Source organism: Aythya ferina (genome assembly GCF_964211825.1).
Source record: "Aythya ferina genome assembly, chromosome: 13".
NCBI lineage: Eukaryota > Metazoa > Chordata > Aves > Anseriformes > Anatidae > Aythya > Aythya ferina.
Window position 1 is genome coordinate 11,828,345 of NC_140311.1, and position 14,704 is coordinate 11,843,048.

Here is a 14,704-nt window from a genome sequence, read left to right on the forward strand (position 1 = left end):
CTTTGAAGGTTTTTTTCATGATTGTTTTTGCACGTGTAAAATCCAATGCACAAATTTGATTTATTCACGACCTAGTCCACATGTTAATAAAAATACAGTTTTAAATAGTATTTGGTTTTGCCATGCAAATAATTTTGTTTACTCCTGGTAGTCAGCAGAATCCGACTCACTTGGTACACAGGTTGAGTGTGTGAATTGTCCCCAAAGATAAATTTAGACAACAAAAATGAAGCATGCAAAATGTTGCTTTAGATGCTTCATCTGGAACTGCGCTTTCCGGTTTAGAAAGTCAAGGATAATTTCAGCAGGCTTCATGATTCAGGTAGCTGTGAAGTTAAAATGAATCAGTCCTTTTAAAGTGCTCAGAGGAATAGCAGGTTGTATTCTGGGAGAGATTTTGAAAAGGGAATTTTCAGTAAGCAGAATTTAATTACCTAACTGGAATTTTGCCATGATGCCCTGGCTAAACCTTCACTTTTTGTGAAGAAGAAAAAAAAAATCAGGAAAAATTATTATGCTTTATCTGAACCATTCCTTTTATAGCAACAACTTCAGCCTTGCACTGGGATGGGACAGTATTACCAATAAGAGCAAAGGGAAACATCTCACCTGCTGAACATTAGTCTCATTTCCTGAAACAAGTTCACTTCCCAGGAGCTTCTTTCCCAACACTTCCTTAGGGTATGAAATAATTGGCTATTAAACAGTGTGTTCTTGACCCAAACAATGGAGCAGAAACCATGCAACACTTGTCATTATTACAGGAAGAGAGAGAAGAGAAATCAGAGCTGATATGTCTTGACTGAGCCCATCCTGAGCAAAACCTCACGGCTGCTTACACAGGTTAACTGCAGCTCTCTTGATGTGGCTAGTTGAGACTCAGAGGGTTGGGTTGTACCTGCATTTGTACCAGGGCAACAACAACAACAACAACAAAAAGGAAAAAAGCAGGCAGAAAATGGGGGAAGGGAAACAGAAGGGCACAACTTCCTCCCTTTTCACATTTCTTTCCTGCCTGTTTGCTCTGCATTTATAGTGGGGCTGTGAGAAAGAAAGGCTGCCAGCTCTACAGCATCATATTGCTGGTGAAATGGACAGCCCGTCCCACCTCAAGACAAAAGAGAAATTATGAAAAAGGTGTCTACATAGTAATAAGAAAAAATGCAAAAATATTCCTTATCACCAATCCTGTACACAGTCTCCTGAACAAGTGATGGCTTCCTTTTTTCCCTTGTAAGTGCGATCACCTGTAACCTACCGAAACCTCTGCAGATCCCTCGTGGGCTGCCCCAAGCCTCAAGCTGTGGCAGGTGGCATGTCAGGCCGAGCTGCTGCGTGCAGGCTCCAAATACCACGCAAGGAGCGGACGAGGATGCCGGCACAAGTGGAGGCAGTTCCCATGGCCTGGAAGGATGAAAACAACTTGTTAGTATGCAGCACACAGCGCCCGAGACTGAGACCGCTATTAATAAGTACTATGCAGAGGGCTCAGGTCATGGTTTTGTTAAATTCAGTGCACTCGGTACACCTGTAAAACAAAACACCAAAAATGCAGCTCAGCTCACAGAGCCATCTGGGTGCAGCACGTTAGAACTGAAGTGCTGGGGCAGCTGTCTTTGAGACATCAGTGAGATACCTGCCTCTCCACGTCATGTTGTTTGTTCCAACTGGAAAGGGCTGTGCAAGTAAATGTGCCTTTATGGAGCTGGTGGGGCTGTGGCACTGATCACTGGGCAGGACACACTGCTGGGTCATACTGGTTCGTAAGGGGTCACAGTCAGTGCCTGCACACTAAGGCATTCATCGCGGGGACAAATGGGAGGTATCAGAGGTCCTGGGCAGGGCCAGGATATCACTGGGGTCATAGCGATGCAGTGCACTAGCTGGGTGCACGCACCCATGCCTTGGGACGGACAACGAGCTAGCTGCCAGTTTGTGGGTCAGGATTAGAGGGCAGCCCAAGGAGGGTGACATTGGGGTGGGTGTCTGCTACCGACTGCCTGCTCAGGGAGAGGTAGGCAAGGCAGACAGCTGGAAGCAGCCTCAGGCTTGCAGTCCATCAAGGGTCAGAGCACTCAGGATACATCTAGTACTGCTAACAAAGTAGCAGAACACAGGCACACCATGAAATGCTCCTGGTAGATCTCATTTTGACACCATCCACCTTAAAAAGAGGCTCTAAGCCTCTGTGTAAGTGTGCTGCTGCCTTTCAAAGGACAGTTCATCTTCTATCCTGCCAGAGTGTCCTGCAGCAGAAAACAATGGTTTCTGGCCTCTCCAGCCTTATCCTGTGGATAATTTGGGTGTCCTAAATGTGTGACGTGCAAACAGGACGCACTGACCGCAAATTCCAGGACAGCATTTCTTTTCACATGGGCAAAAAGGAGGTTGTGTGTGTAGGAGGTGTGTGCATGTACCTGCTTTAAATAAAGCACCCCCATGTTTCCAGGTTAGATTGCACTTTATTTCCAAAGTCTTTAAACACCATATTCCCCAAAGTGTTTGAGTAGAAAGAAAGGGGATTGGAAAAAAAAATTACTGCAAAAGGAAAGCTTCTGAAACAGGTATTTCAGCAGTTGATATGATTCCTAAGTTCCCAGCCTTACTGAGTGAAGGAGGCCTTCAAGATGGAGATAAGTGGTACTTAGCACTAAGACAATACATTTTCATTGGCGATGAAAGACAAGACTGAAGCTGGAGGGGAAAAGTAATATCCCCAGCAGTGTGTTTCCCCACTTACCTCTGCGGCAGGAATCTCTCAGATTGTATTACAGCCTGAGTCCCCTATACCACAGAAGACAGCAGTCAGAGCTAGCTTTGCCTCAGTATAAGAACAGTCTTTACATGTCCTTATGGTGATGTGCTAATTCCCTCGGGACCTCTGAAAAGATTGTGCAGCAATCAGAAAATCCTGTAGTTATCTCCTAGGGACATGGGGCCATTTCTACAGAAACGGAGGGAGGAATTTTAATATATAGGGAATAGCAAGCAAGGATGCAGTTTAGCTGCAGGAGTCTTCCCTCCTCTGCTCTTTATAGCCTATAACTTCAAACAGAAATTAAGACCTTTAATATTCTGTAAACTGTATGGCAAACTGTTCAGATTCAGTGAGTGCCTCAGGATCTTGCCACGCTACACACTTCCACACAGCTACGTGCCATCACTGCTTTGCTTATTCCATATTTCAGTAACTCTTAATTGCACGAAGAATTCTCTCATACTGCAGATTTATCTTCATTGAGCTAACTTTTGATCTTGGGCATTAGCTCTGATCAGCACTAAGGCAGACACGGTCTATCCAATTAGCAGGTGGCAGCCCCAGAAGCTCACGACACAGCACTTCTGTTACTCTGCCTTCCAGGAGCTTTGACCTCAACAGACACACTTGGTGAACCTGGCCGTGCTATTTTGGCTGCCTACCTCAGCTCATCTGCTTGGATGGCATTTTGCCTGTTAGCAAGGTAATACACTGCTTTCAGGAGATGCCAGAAAAGGAGGGGTTTACATCCATAACTTGCTAAGCTGTGTTAAAATAGCTTTCTTCTGACATTGAGCAATTACACAGAGCATCTTGACTTTCTCTTTATACAAGTGACTCATTACCAGGCATTCCCTTGTATGGAATCCAAACTACTTGTTTTCCAGCATCTGCAAAAACAAGTATATGTTTCAAAGCAGAATGGCTTTGTGCTCCTTGGAGGCTGCTCTAATATTGATGACATCAAAGAAGCTCTGTTTCACTACACAGTTAAAGCTGGGGCAACAACCATCTACTTCAGTGATTTCCCACGCCTATGGCAAAGGAGTCTGAGTGACTGTCAGGGTTCCTGGGCACTGCACTGATACCACCAGCAGTACTGTATTAAATGTCACATAATCCTGACACTCTGTTTTGCTGGCAGTTTCAAAGCCATGGGGAGAATCCATGACTCAGCCACCATTAAAAGCCACTAGTTAGTTACTAACACCCCTACCTCACTGTATTTGTACCTCCAGGTAATCTGTTTGTATCTGTTTGTGTCAAATGATGCCCATTTGCTTTGACGTGGCAGAACACCAAAGCTATGAAACCACGGAGAATGCCAAGCCTTGAGAGTGCTCTGGGAGTTGGCTGAAAGGAATAAACTTTCAAAATGTTCCTGGATGCCTGAGGATGTGTCAAATGAGGCCATGCTGAAATGATCTCAAATCTTAGATGACATCAGGTGTGAACTGCCTAAGTGTGAAGGGAACACTGCAGCAGAACCATGCATTGGCCCCGTTCATGAACTCTTTGTAGCTACTCAGCACTTGCCTCTCTTAAGGCTCCAAAGCAAAGCTGATCACAACCCACTATAGGGAACTGAAGTCTTACATGCTCAGAAATGCCTTTCAGCCTGCCTCTTCGGCACACCAAATCTGAGCTTGCAAAACAGAAGCTAGAGTGGAAAAGCAAAACTCCTGGCTATAGTAGAGGTCAGGATACTTTCTGAAGACAACGCTAAGTGTATGTCATTTATTCATCATCTCAAGTCAGTCATTAGCACTGAAACCTAAAGGTGACCATGCAAATACAGCACCAATACATCTCAGAAAAATGCCAGAACCTGTGTTCTTATATTAAGCCCTGCTCATTTGCCTTTGCCCAGTTGGGAATCACCATATTGTGACTGTTTAGGTCCTTAGCAGGACAGGACATAAGGCTAATGGCAGAAGACTGAGTTACACTGCAACTAGGGACAAAGTAGCAGGACAAAATAAGTATTGGTATCTCCTAGTTATCAACTGACCCAATAGCTACAAAACAGAAAGCAACCCTGTGGCTGCCCCTCTGCCACATGCTGCAGAGATTCCCAACCCAAGAAACAAATTCCAAGAAGCAAAGCAAAGTGCAGCATGAAGAAGCTCATAAACATCACCAAGATAATAGCTTACCTCAGCGTAACATCAGGACAATTAGTTTCAGCACTGTTTTACGCTGACATGGCTTCCAATTCCAGCATTTGACTGATGGCCCAAGAGTCTCCAAGCTGTGCTCCTAAAAAGGAGTTACCCCATTTTTCTTTTGCACTTCCACAGCAGTCTCTCCTCTGTGCCTCTTCCAGTTTGACTCTTTTTTTTTTTTTAATGTGATTGATCAGCAGTCTATCTTGTCAGTCTCTCTGTTCAGTCCTGCTCTTGCCAGGCATTTTACATTCAGTACAACAGATCTAAAACCTAGAGCTGAAATGAGAAGATCACAGGAACAGAAAAAAAAAAAAGGATCAGGAAGAAAATCCCGCAATCCATTCAGAACATCACTCTTTCATGACTGATGGGTGTTGTGTAGCAACAGTAAAGAAGCCACAGAAAATTGCCTTAAACTAACAAGGAGCAAGGAACATCATTAGAATAAGAATAGCCATATGATTGTTGAAATTACAGTGAACTTGCTCAAGCCACCACATCTGGATTACTGATAATGGTTTAGAGAAGAGAATACGCAGTACTCTGTATAAGGATGTGGGGACAAGGGTTCAAAGGGAACATAACATGGGGAAACCTGGAATGGGAAGGACCAGGAATGCTACTTCTTGCACCTGCAAAATGAATCCAACTACAATTGAATAAAAGAACAAGATGACGTCTCCCTCCTACATTATGTACTCTTCCTTATGTATACTGACGTAAGAAGGGTAAGCATGAAAAATAGCTCTATTTTCAGGCACACATCAAAAAAAAAAAAAAGCTGAGAAGTTGAGGACGTACACACATACACAAAAGAAATTGACTGACTCTAGTCAACAGTTTGCTAAATCGCCTGCCTCAAACTTTGAATGGTCTCCTGCAAAAGGACTGGCTGTGCTGGCAGCAAAAAAGACTTTGAGAGCCCTCTTTAGGTGTACAAAAGTGATTTTTCCACTGGCACATTTCTACCAGCAGGTCACTTGACTACTGATCCTATATGAATACAAGGAGAATATTTTCATGCAATTAAAGGCAGCTTTGCAATCACAGTTCAAAAGAAATATTTTTTTTACAGTTCTGAATCTACAGGAGGGTCCACAGCAGGTACATAAGGGGAGTCTGGAAAACTTGGTTGCTAAGTCCACCACCTCCACCAAAGACTTTTTCAATGGTCATGCCCTGAACTATTTTCAAATAGTTTAAATAGTTTCAAATAGTTCAAATAAATACCTTTCTTTATTTTCCAAATACAATGTAACTCACTGAAAATCAAATTTTCCTTTAGTGCCCATGCAGTGAATAATATTAGTGCTCGGTTAACAATGAATAAAGATTAACTGTATGGCTCATAGTAATATATAGGAAGATCTGATGCATAAACGTTAACACAATGTACCAGCACAGCGTTCATTTTAGTTTAAAATCAGAATTAGTAGAATCTGTCTATCAAAATGGTTTTTAATAAACTGAAAAGTACATGGTATTTTTCCTTTAAAGGGAAAAGCATATATGAATATGCCAACAGAGATGAAGGTAATTATAAAGGCTCTTAAAGATAGGAAAAAAAAAAAAAGACAGGGAAAACAACTTCAGTTAATTCTTCTTTTCAGGATCTAATTAACCTTAAAAACTGTGAGTCTTCAGCCTTTCCCATGCATTTCAATGAAATGGAGAATGTCCCATGCTACAAACTACAGGTCTCATTTAATGGAGTTTTGATTGAGGATAAAGACAGAAGAGTCAGTCTGTGGTACCCTCTCTTCACACTGAAAAGTGTCCAATTCCAAAGGCAAATGCACTCAGCTCAGTCATTCCAATTAAAGTGTCGGCTGCTATTCAGCATAAGCAAAGATAGCACAAAGAATTCAAAAGAATCGGTCATTACGGCATATTTACAAAGGCACCACAGAAATTCACATTCGCTAGAGACAGCAAAGGAAAATAAATGTTATTTAAACAAACACATGTGCATAAATATATGTGCATATATACACATACAGAGCTCCCCCACACCCCAGATATCACATAATAAAATTATATAAAAAAGAGAAAATCCCTTTGCTCTCTCTAGGTCATTCTCTCAAATCTTTCGTGTATCAAAAAACAGTGGAACTACTGCTGAAGCTGCAGTATCTGGCTGCTGAAATGGTATCTTTTTGCTGGAAGTAAAAAGTGTTAAAAAAGACAAAATTCAAGGACCGGTTTCTTCATGGGTGTCTATAACAACTCATTTAATATGCAGAGCACACAGAAACCCTGATCTTACGCTGATGTCAGCCTGGCATAACCCCGCATGCCTCTAGAGGAATTTCTGTGCTGAGATCAGGACCCAGCCCGATGCCGAGCGGGTCATACCCTGCAGTGGTGCCAGGCACAGATCTCCCACTGACATCTCTGGAGGTTGTGCATGAGTGCTAGTGGCAGTCCATTAGATTCAGGTCAAGTCATCTGAAAAGTTCCAGCTTCCTTCTTTCCCAAATGCCTACCAATGACGGTATTTTTATCAAAAAGAATGAGAGGGAGAGTTCCCTGCCAAAGGTTATCTCCAAGTTCATACCGTGTGTCCTTACGCTGCCACATCCAATAAATCGCTAACAGCCATCTGTAGTAACCAGGCTTCCCTGGGACCAATTTTGTGGGGCCGGCACGAATTTGTGCAAGCTGCTGCAACATGGAGGACAAGCTGGGCTAGCATCACAGCTCTTTGTGGTCACAGCCAACCTCTAGATGTTTTTTAAATGATCCTTTGAATTTGAGATTTCAAGAACAAAAGAAATACAGATAATTGGAGTATGCTCAGCAAGAATGAAACTCATCCAAAGGAGCAGGGCACCTTCCCAGAGTCTCCACACTGGCTTCAAAGGCCCCACAGACAGGCAATGCTCTGCCCCTCTCAGCCTCCCTGAGGAGTGTCAGAACTGATGCTAAGACCCACTGAAGGAGTCACTTCAGGGATTTCAGACTAAGTTTGTCCCCACACAGAATGAGCTTCACCCACTACTGTCCCAATTTTGAGGATCAAAGTGGCTGGGGGGGTTGCACTGTAATCCTGTGGCCTCCCCATAGTGAGTGTGAAGGTCATTTCAGACTCCTCCAATCTGAGAGGAAATTCACTCCCAAAAGGTAACAGAAGACATTGCTAAAGTCCTTCTTAAGCCCTTGAAGACTGTCCTCAGTTCCCTATGAGATAGATGATATGGGTTTGTAATACATGGGAAAAAAATGGTACACAGCCCATGTTCTTGTACTTGGCATAGTGGGGGACTTTGTGCCCTTTTTACCCTTTATAAAGCCAGATGACCCAGGCTAGCAGCAGGATGCCACCCCAAAGCACGATTATTTTATAGCTTCAATTTATTTTTGGAGATATCAAAATTTATGACAATTACTAAAGCAAATTGATTAAACCTTAAGCATAAACACACCATGATAGAGAAGTTGTTTTGCTGGCATGCCAAGGAAGCATCTATTTGCAAAGTATGTGGCAATATCAAAGAGCTCTCTATTGATTAAACTTTGAAAATAAAATTGCACCACTTATCATATGCTGTTTGCAAAAATGCCAATCATTATAATACTCACATAAGCATACTGTGTGTTCCCCCTGAACTTGTTAAATTCATTACTAAGACTCTATCCTAGGCTGCCTACATGTGGAAAAAATATCTTTCAGATAACACATTAACATTCATAACCAGCATTTAAAGCAGTGCATGGTGCCATCTCAAAAGATAATGGTGTTGTCAGCACTTCCAGTGTAAGCCTCATTTCAGGGGATGGAGACAGGGAGTGGCAACACTATTTCAGCTATTTTAAATGACACCAACAAAGAAGCCTGACATACAAGTTGTCAATCTAATTGTACATATCTTTCAGAGGTTCTTCCTTCACCTCCACATTAAGTTTTAAAAAATAGTGAAATTCTCAGTCTATTATTGTGAACTACCTGGCAAGTGCTATCATTCTGCTTGTGCATGCAGCATCCTGTACAATTAAAATTCAAGATATAAACCTTCATATTACAAAAGCTTTTAAGGTATTGAACAAAAATGACACGACCACTTTCTCACAGGTATACTCACACTCATCAAAAGAAAGAAACAGATGATAAGCAAAACAATAGGTAACAATACAGCAATGAGGGCTTGGTCCATGAATCATGTTATTAGCTGTTCCTGCAGTGCCGAAACACTAATAATACTGAATACAAAAATCAATGACAAAATGGGTAAAAATAACAACAACTAAAAGTTATTTTAGGGGAATGGGGAGAAATCCGTAGGTGCAATGCTTTTGAGCCCAATCCTGCTACAGATAATTGCAGTGTAAGGTATGATTTGCAAAAGGAGAGGCATTAGCTGTCGGTGGTATTGTATTCTGTCAAGACAATAGTTCTTTTGTATTAGTATATATAGATATATATAAAGTAAGCAAGCAGTTGTTGTAAGGGAAGAGAGGCTTCAGAAGGCCATGACAACTGTGGAAGAGAAATTATTTCAATGCTTATACTTGAGATGATCAGGCCCATTGACCAGTTCATTGCCAAATGGAGGATGAGCTGGGAACAATCTCATCCCTATAAAACTCCAAGCAAAAATCACCAGCTAGAAATACAAAGCCAAACACTTCCATGTGCAAAAACAACAGGATTTCAAGTTAGAAAGCTCAAATGCTAACCAGTGTAGTGGTTGCAAAGCAAAAATACTACAGAGCAAATATGTGCATAAACATTTTTACCCACAATTTTCAAGAGTCCTCACCAATTCAATAGTTAATTGCCAAAGACAGCTGAGCTGTCCTTTTCTCCTATCAGCTTCCCTTGCTCCTCAGTCATGAAAGGGACATTAGAAGCTCCTGCTGTGCAAAGGATTTTATTGCTTTACAGAAAAAAAAAAAAAGACTGCCTATTTAACGTATTCAGGTTTCCCCCAGCATTCAGGCTGGAAGTGAGATGTCTTCAGCATTCTGGACCCCAATGACCACAATATAAATTTGAATATTACTGTAATATCTTTCCCTTCTATTGTCCCTTCAATTCTGGTTCCATGTTTGGCACATCTCTAAACTCTGCTTTGAAATGCATCTATCAAGACAGAGAGAGCTCTGAGAATTACCAGTAAAAAAACTTCAGGCCCAGGCAAACTCCAATGTTAAAAACCAGGATACCAAGTGATTTTAAGCACCAGCCAAATTTGGTCACCGTCAATAGGGGAGGAGACTCTGAATATAGCTATTTTCTACCTGAGCACCTAAATCTCACCATAAAATGTCATATTAGATGCATGAGATTTGTGTGTCTGTATTTGTGCGTGTAAAATTCCCAGAGCAGACGTCACAGCTGAAATCTGGGCCCCATGAAGACAAAGGGAGATTGGTCAGAAGTCTAGGTCAGGAATTTATGCATTTTTGTATTGTGTTTTGTGCAGTAACAGTTCAGGGAGCTACTATAGATGCTAAATTAATTTTAAGTCTTCCGTGGAGTCTGGAATTCTTTATTTGAAATGGTTCTCCCCAAAACATAAGTGCAACCAAAACCCTTGTATGTCCCAGTTGTCTCTTCAATTTCTGTTCATGACACTTTGAGTTATTATACCTCATGCTTCAAAGTCATTATTTGTAACAGACAGTCCTCCACAAAGAGAAACGCGATAGGGTAGCTTTTAGATAAATGACTACTGTTCAGAGATAGCAAAGTTTCTGCCTAAAGTGATGTGGGAAAGAGTGAAGGAAAACGGAATATTTTTCTCTAGCAGAATAAAGTCCTTATTTTCTCAGAGACTTAAATTTTCCTACCTTATGAATGCCAGAACAGAAGCCACCTTTTCCTGAAGGCTACATCACTGTTTGTTTGTTTTTTTTTTCTTTTGTTCTGACTTATATCCCCCTTTTCAGAGATGAACTACTTGCCTTTTCAGTGTAATTTCTTTTCTTTCGACTCAAGGCAGCTTCTTGGCCCGCACTGCATTGAGTAAGCCTTGTCCTCAGTAGCCATAAGCTAGCTTCACCTGTGACACCAGAAACTGCCACCTCAGCCCAGAACCTCTTTTGCACCTAGGTAATTTTACACAATGAAGTATTCACATTGACCCTATGCAAAACCAAGACCTTGAATAAGCCCTGCAAATAGTAGTGAATGTCTGATCTGAAAACATTTTCCTATCACAGAGCTATCCTAATCATTACTGTTTGATGTTGCAGGAGACTGCAAACAACCAGGCAAATGCTTAAGAACAGCCAGACATACACACGTACTGCATACACACATAAAGGACAATTTCAGTTCTGTTAGAAACCAGATGGCAAGCACAAAAGCCAACGAGTGCCCAACTGCCCACAGACATCTCAAAGAATGAACTTATAGGAAAGAACTTTTGGGAACACATGGGAGTCTGAACAAATACTCAGGTTTTTCTGCTCTGTATGGAGCAAATAGAGAAATATGTGACCTCTGTGCATAACGACAATTCAATGACATGCCTCTCATTCTGAATGTGGAATATGAAATGCTCACTGTGAACTGCTCAAAAATAATCCCCAGGCCATGATTATTCATTGAAATTATTTGGTGAGTAATTTCAATTAAATAAATGCAAGAAAACAAAAAAACATAGGCTAAACCAATAGAATGCATTATTTATTATGAATAATTCATCTGGAGGAACTCCCCCTCCCACCTTTGCCTAAAGCCAGCTCAAGGCTTAGGGCACTGGAGTCCCACTTAAGCCCTGTTTTGAGGTCTTAATTGGGGACTTTCATGATGAATCACTCTGGGCTGGCCATCTGCCCAGGACTGAATTTCACCCATTGCTCCTGCTCCTCACATATTGTTAGGTATGCACATTAGCACAGTGGGATTTGGATTCTTTTCACTGTACTTTCATAAAAATCATGATATGGAGAAAGTTCATTACGTTTCTTTCACTGCTAATAAATAAAGGGAAGAAACCTCTCCTATCAACCCACCAGACTTTCAACAGTGAACATTCAGCATACCCATACATCAATTGCTTTTTGCAAAGATGAGTCCCATTACTAAGGCATTGCACTCAATAAAACAAGAAGACCTGACAAGTTCAGCAAGATTCCCTGAATGACTAAAAACATTTTTGCCCATCTGCACTTTCATGATGGGATATTTCCAGTTAGAAACATTCACAGTATGTAATGTAGATTATGACTCTGAGGAAATATAAAAAATTGCACTTATAAATCGTAGTGGTAAATACTACTCTAGACATTCACTCATTTGAAATGAAAGACAAATCCACTGGTGTTTTAAGGATGGAAAAAAAATATTTCCTTCTTTTGCTTTTGATGCTCAGCAATGTCAGCACAGAATACCTATCTTTGGAAAGATTCATCTCACTGTCCCTATCAGAGAAATAGAATCCATTGACACGATGAAACAAAGTACTTCCAAAAAATATTTGACCCACTCAATTAAGTAAGACATAGGTACGTGCTTTTAAGTTACACATTTGTTCAAAGATCTGACCCAAAGCCCACTGAAGTCCTTCCCACCGAAGTAGGAGTCCTTCCACTGACACCAAAGGGCTTTGGTTCAGACATATACTACTTTGCTGAATAGCAATGAACACATCCATAAATATCAACTGTCTAACAGTACTTTGCTGGGTTCCATGCTAAACGAAGTGTGTGTCCAAAGGGAGGGAGATTGTTTTTTCTAAGCAAGAATTAAAAAAAGTATTGAACCAAAGCTAAAACAAAATGCAGTCTTAATTACACAGAGGTGAGTGATTCTCTCCGTATCCCCAGTGTGGAGGCTACCTGGGGTGCTTTTTGACAGGCATTTTCTATATCATATTTCCTGCTGAAACTGACATTACAGCTCAGAAAATATGTGTCTAATTTTTAAGAAAGTCAGGATTCCACATTAATAACACAAAACATCAGAAACTGATAGTTTTACTGCTGTGTTTTTCACCACCAGTGTAAAATCCTGCTGTGCTGACACAAAACAGATTACCCCAGATATACTGAAACAAATCATGGTGAAGTCTCTTTGAAAAAAAAAATTATCCTAAAATTAGATAACAGTCCTCGACAACGTGTATCCTTGGCTAGAATTTGAGTCCTTGCAGGAAGCAGCAATCGAAGGAAGAATTACTAAGCATGTTGATTTCAAGTCATAGTTCATTAAATTATTTTATTTATATAGTAGGTAAGAATGAAGTGTCAGTAAACAATATTCTGAAGCAGCCCGTGGCCCTCCAGATGCCTGAATGGCTGGGGGAAATGGAGCTAAAAATGCATCTGGAAATGAAGGAACATCATTACAGGTAATAGCAAAGGCCATTATCGACTGCCAGCAAACTGCAGCTCAGTAGACACCAAACAAAAACAAGCCACCATCACTCAGGTGCCCCTCTGCCCACAGACTGGAGCACCCACTGGCTCTCCATCCTCAGAGGCTTTGCCACAAGCATCCTTCTGGGATGCACATTGCACCAGTTTGTTGTTGCTGAGCTAACTGGTGAGCGGGGATGGATGCCAGGGCCACAAAGGACAGAGACTGCCAGCTGCTTCCTCCCTGGCCTCTATACTCACCCTCTTTGCCTTGCCCTTCCCTTGCCCAAAGGCAGCCAGTGAAAGCCAGAGTCTCCCCCTTCGCCCTTTCCTTTACAGCACACTTTCCAGTGCTGCTGGATGATCTAAAAGCTTGGATTACAAGTAACAATTATTTTGCATGCTGCTCCCTGCTAAATCTGGAAACTGTTTATTTCCTTAATAATCACTTTTTAAGTGAGGAACAAAAATATCCCACTTACAGTACAGGAAAGATTCCAAAAATGTAGATACTCGTGGAAAATGTCTCCAACTACAAATAGGCACACACACACGCACAGGCATACAGGGAAACATCCCCTCAGAAAGTAAGCCTACAGGGAACTTGTTGACCAGCGATGAACACTATCTCAGAATCCTGAGCTGACATGGAGCAGGCATCTTGTGTTATGCAGTTCATGATCACAGGATAAGGAACACTAAATCACTAAACACCTAAATCTACAAATTCCACCACGCTAGTCACCATGTTTTGTTCACAGAAATCAATATCCGTATCTATTTATACTACAGGAATAAATCCCTCCTCACCCTCTACCAGCACCCGAGCTATCTTGATAGTTTCTAATGATCAGTACAGCTTAAATCCTGCCCTCCATCCAATTCACAAGGGTTTTTGCTTAGCATGTGTTTTACTCTTTTCTTTATTCCATAAGCCTTTTGGTGGATATATTTGTGCCTTCTTTATTTATAAAAAGAGAAATAGAAACAGATAAACTGATAAAGATATGTGAGAAGTATTTAGCATCCATCTGCAGATAAAATGTGGAGAAAGACAAAGACCGCCACATTTCCAGGCTTATTCTGCTATTCTGCTCCTTGATATTTACTCTCACAGAAGGACAACAGCATGATGTGTGCTAGGCAGTAAGGGTAATGATCTGTGCCAAATTTTATGTGCTTATGCTTCATGCCGTGGTTTGGCATTTTTTTTCCTGCCAGCAGCTAGATGAAGTGGTGGCTTTAGGACCATGAGGGAGTCGAAAGCTGCCCTGGTCTATATAACAGCACAGGAGTAAGGCAGACTCTTTGAAGTTGGTTCGGGCTGGAGTCAAGCAAGTACTTCGTTTATACCTGCACTGGAGCAGTCTGTGAGTGCCCCCACGGGAAACAGGTAGGGGATAATTAAGAGCTCTTCATCAAGCAGACAAGGATATTACAAGGATAAAAATTTCAAACCGATGGTAGCCAG

General features: G+C 41.5%; 1 long non-coding RNA gene across 1 annotated transcript in view; it reads right to left on the bottom strand.

The window, feature by feature from the left end:
• The window catches only part of LOC311444191, a 433,978-nt gene that overhangs the window by 80,403 nt on the left and 338,871 nt on the right, over positions 1-14,704 (bottom strand). The window contains exons 4-5 of the long non-coding RNA XR_014697698.1: positions 4,915-5,202; positions 1,259-1,404 (exon numbers count right to left, since the gene is read on the bottom strand). This is a non-coding gene — a long non-coding RNA (uncharacterized lncRNA). The remainder of the gene's footprint in view (positions 1-1,258; positions 1,405-4,914; positions 5,203-14,704) is intronic.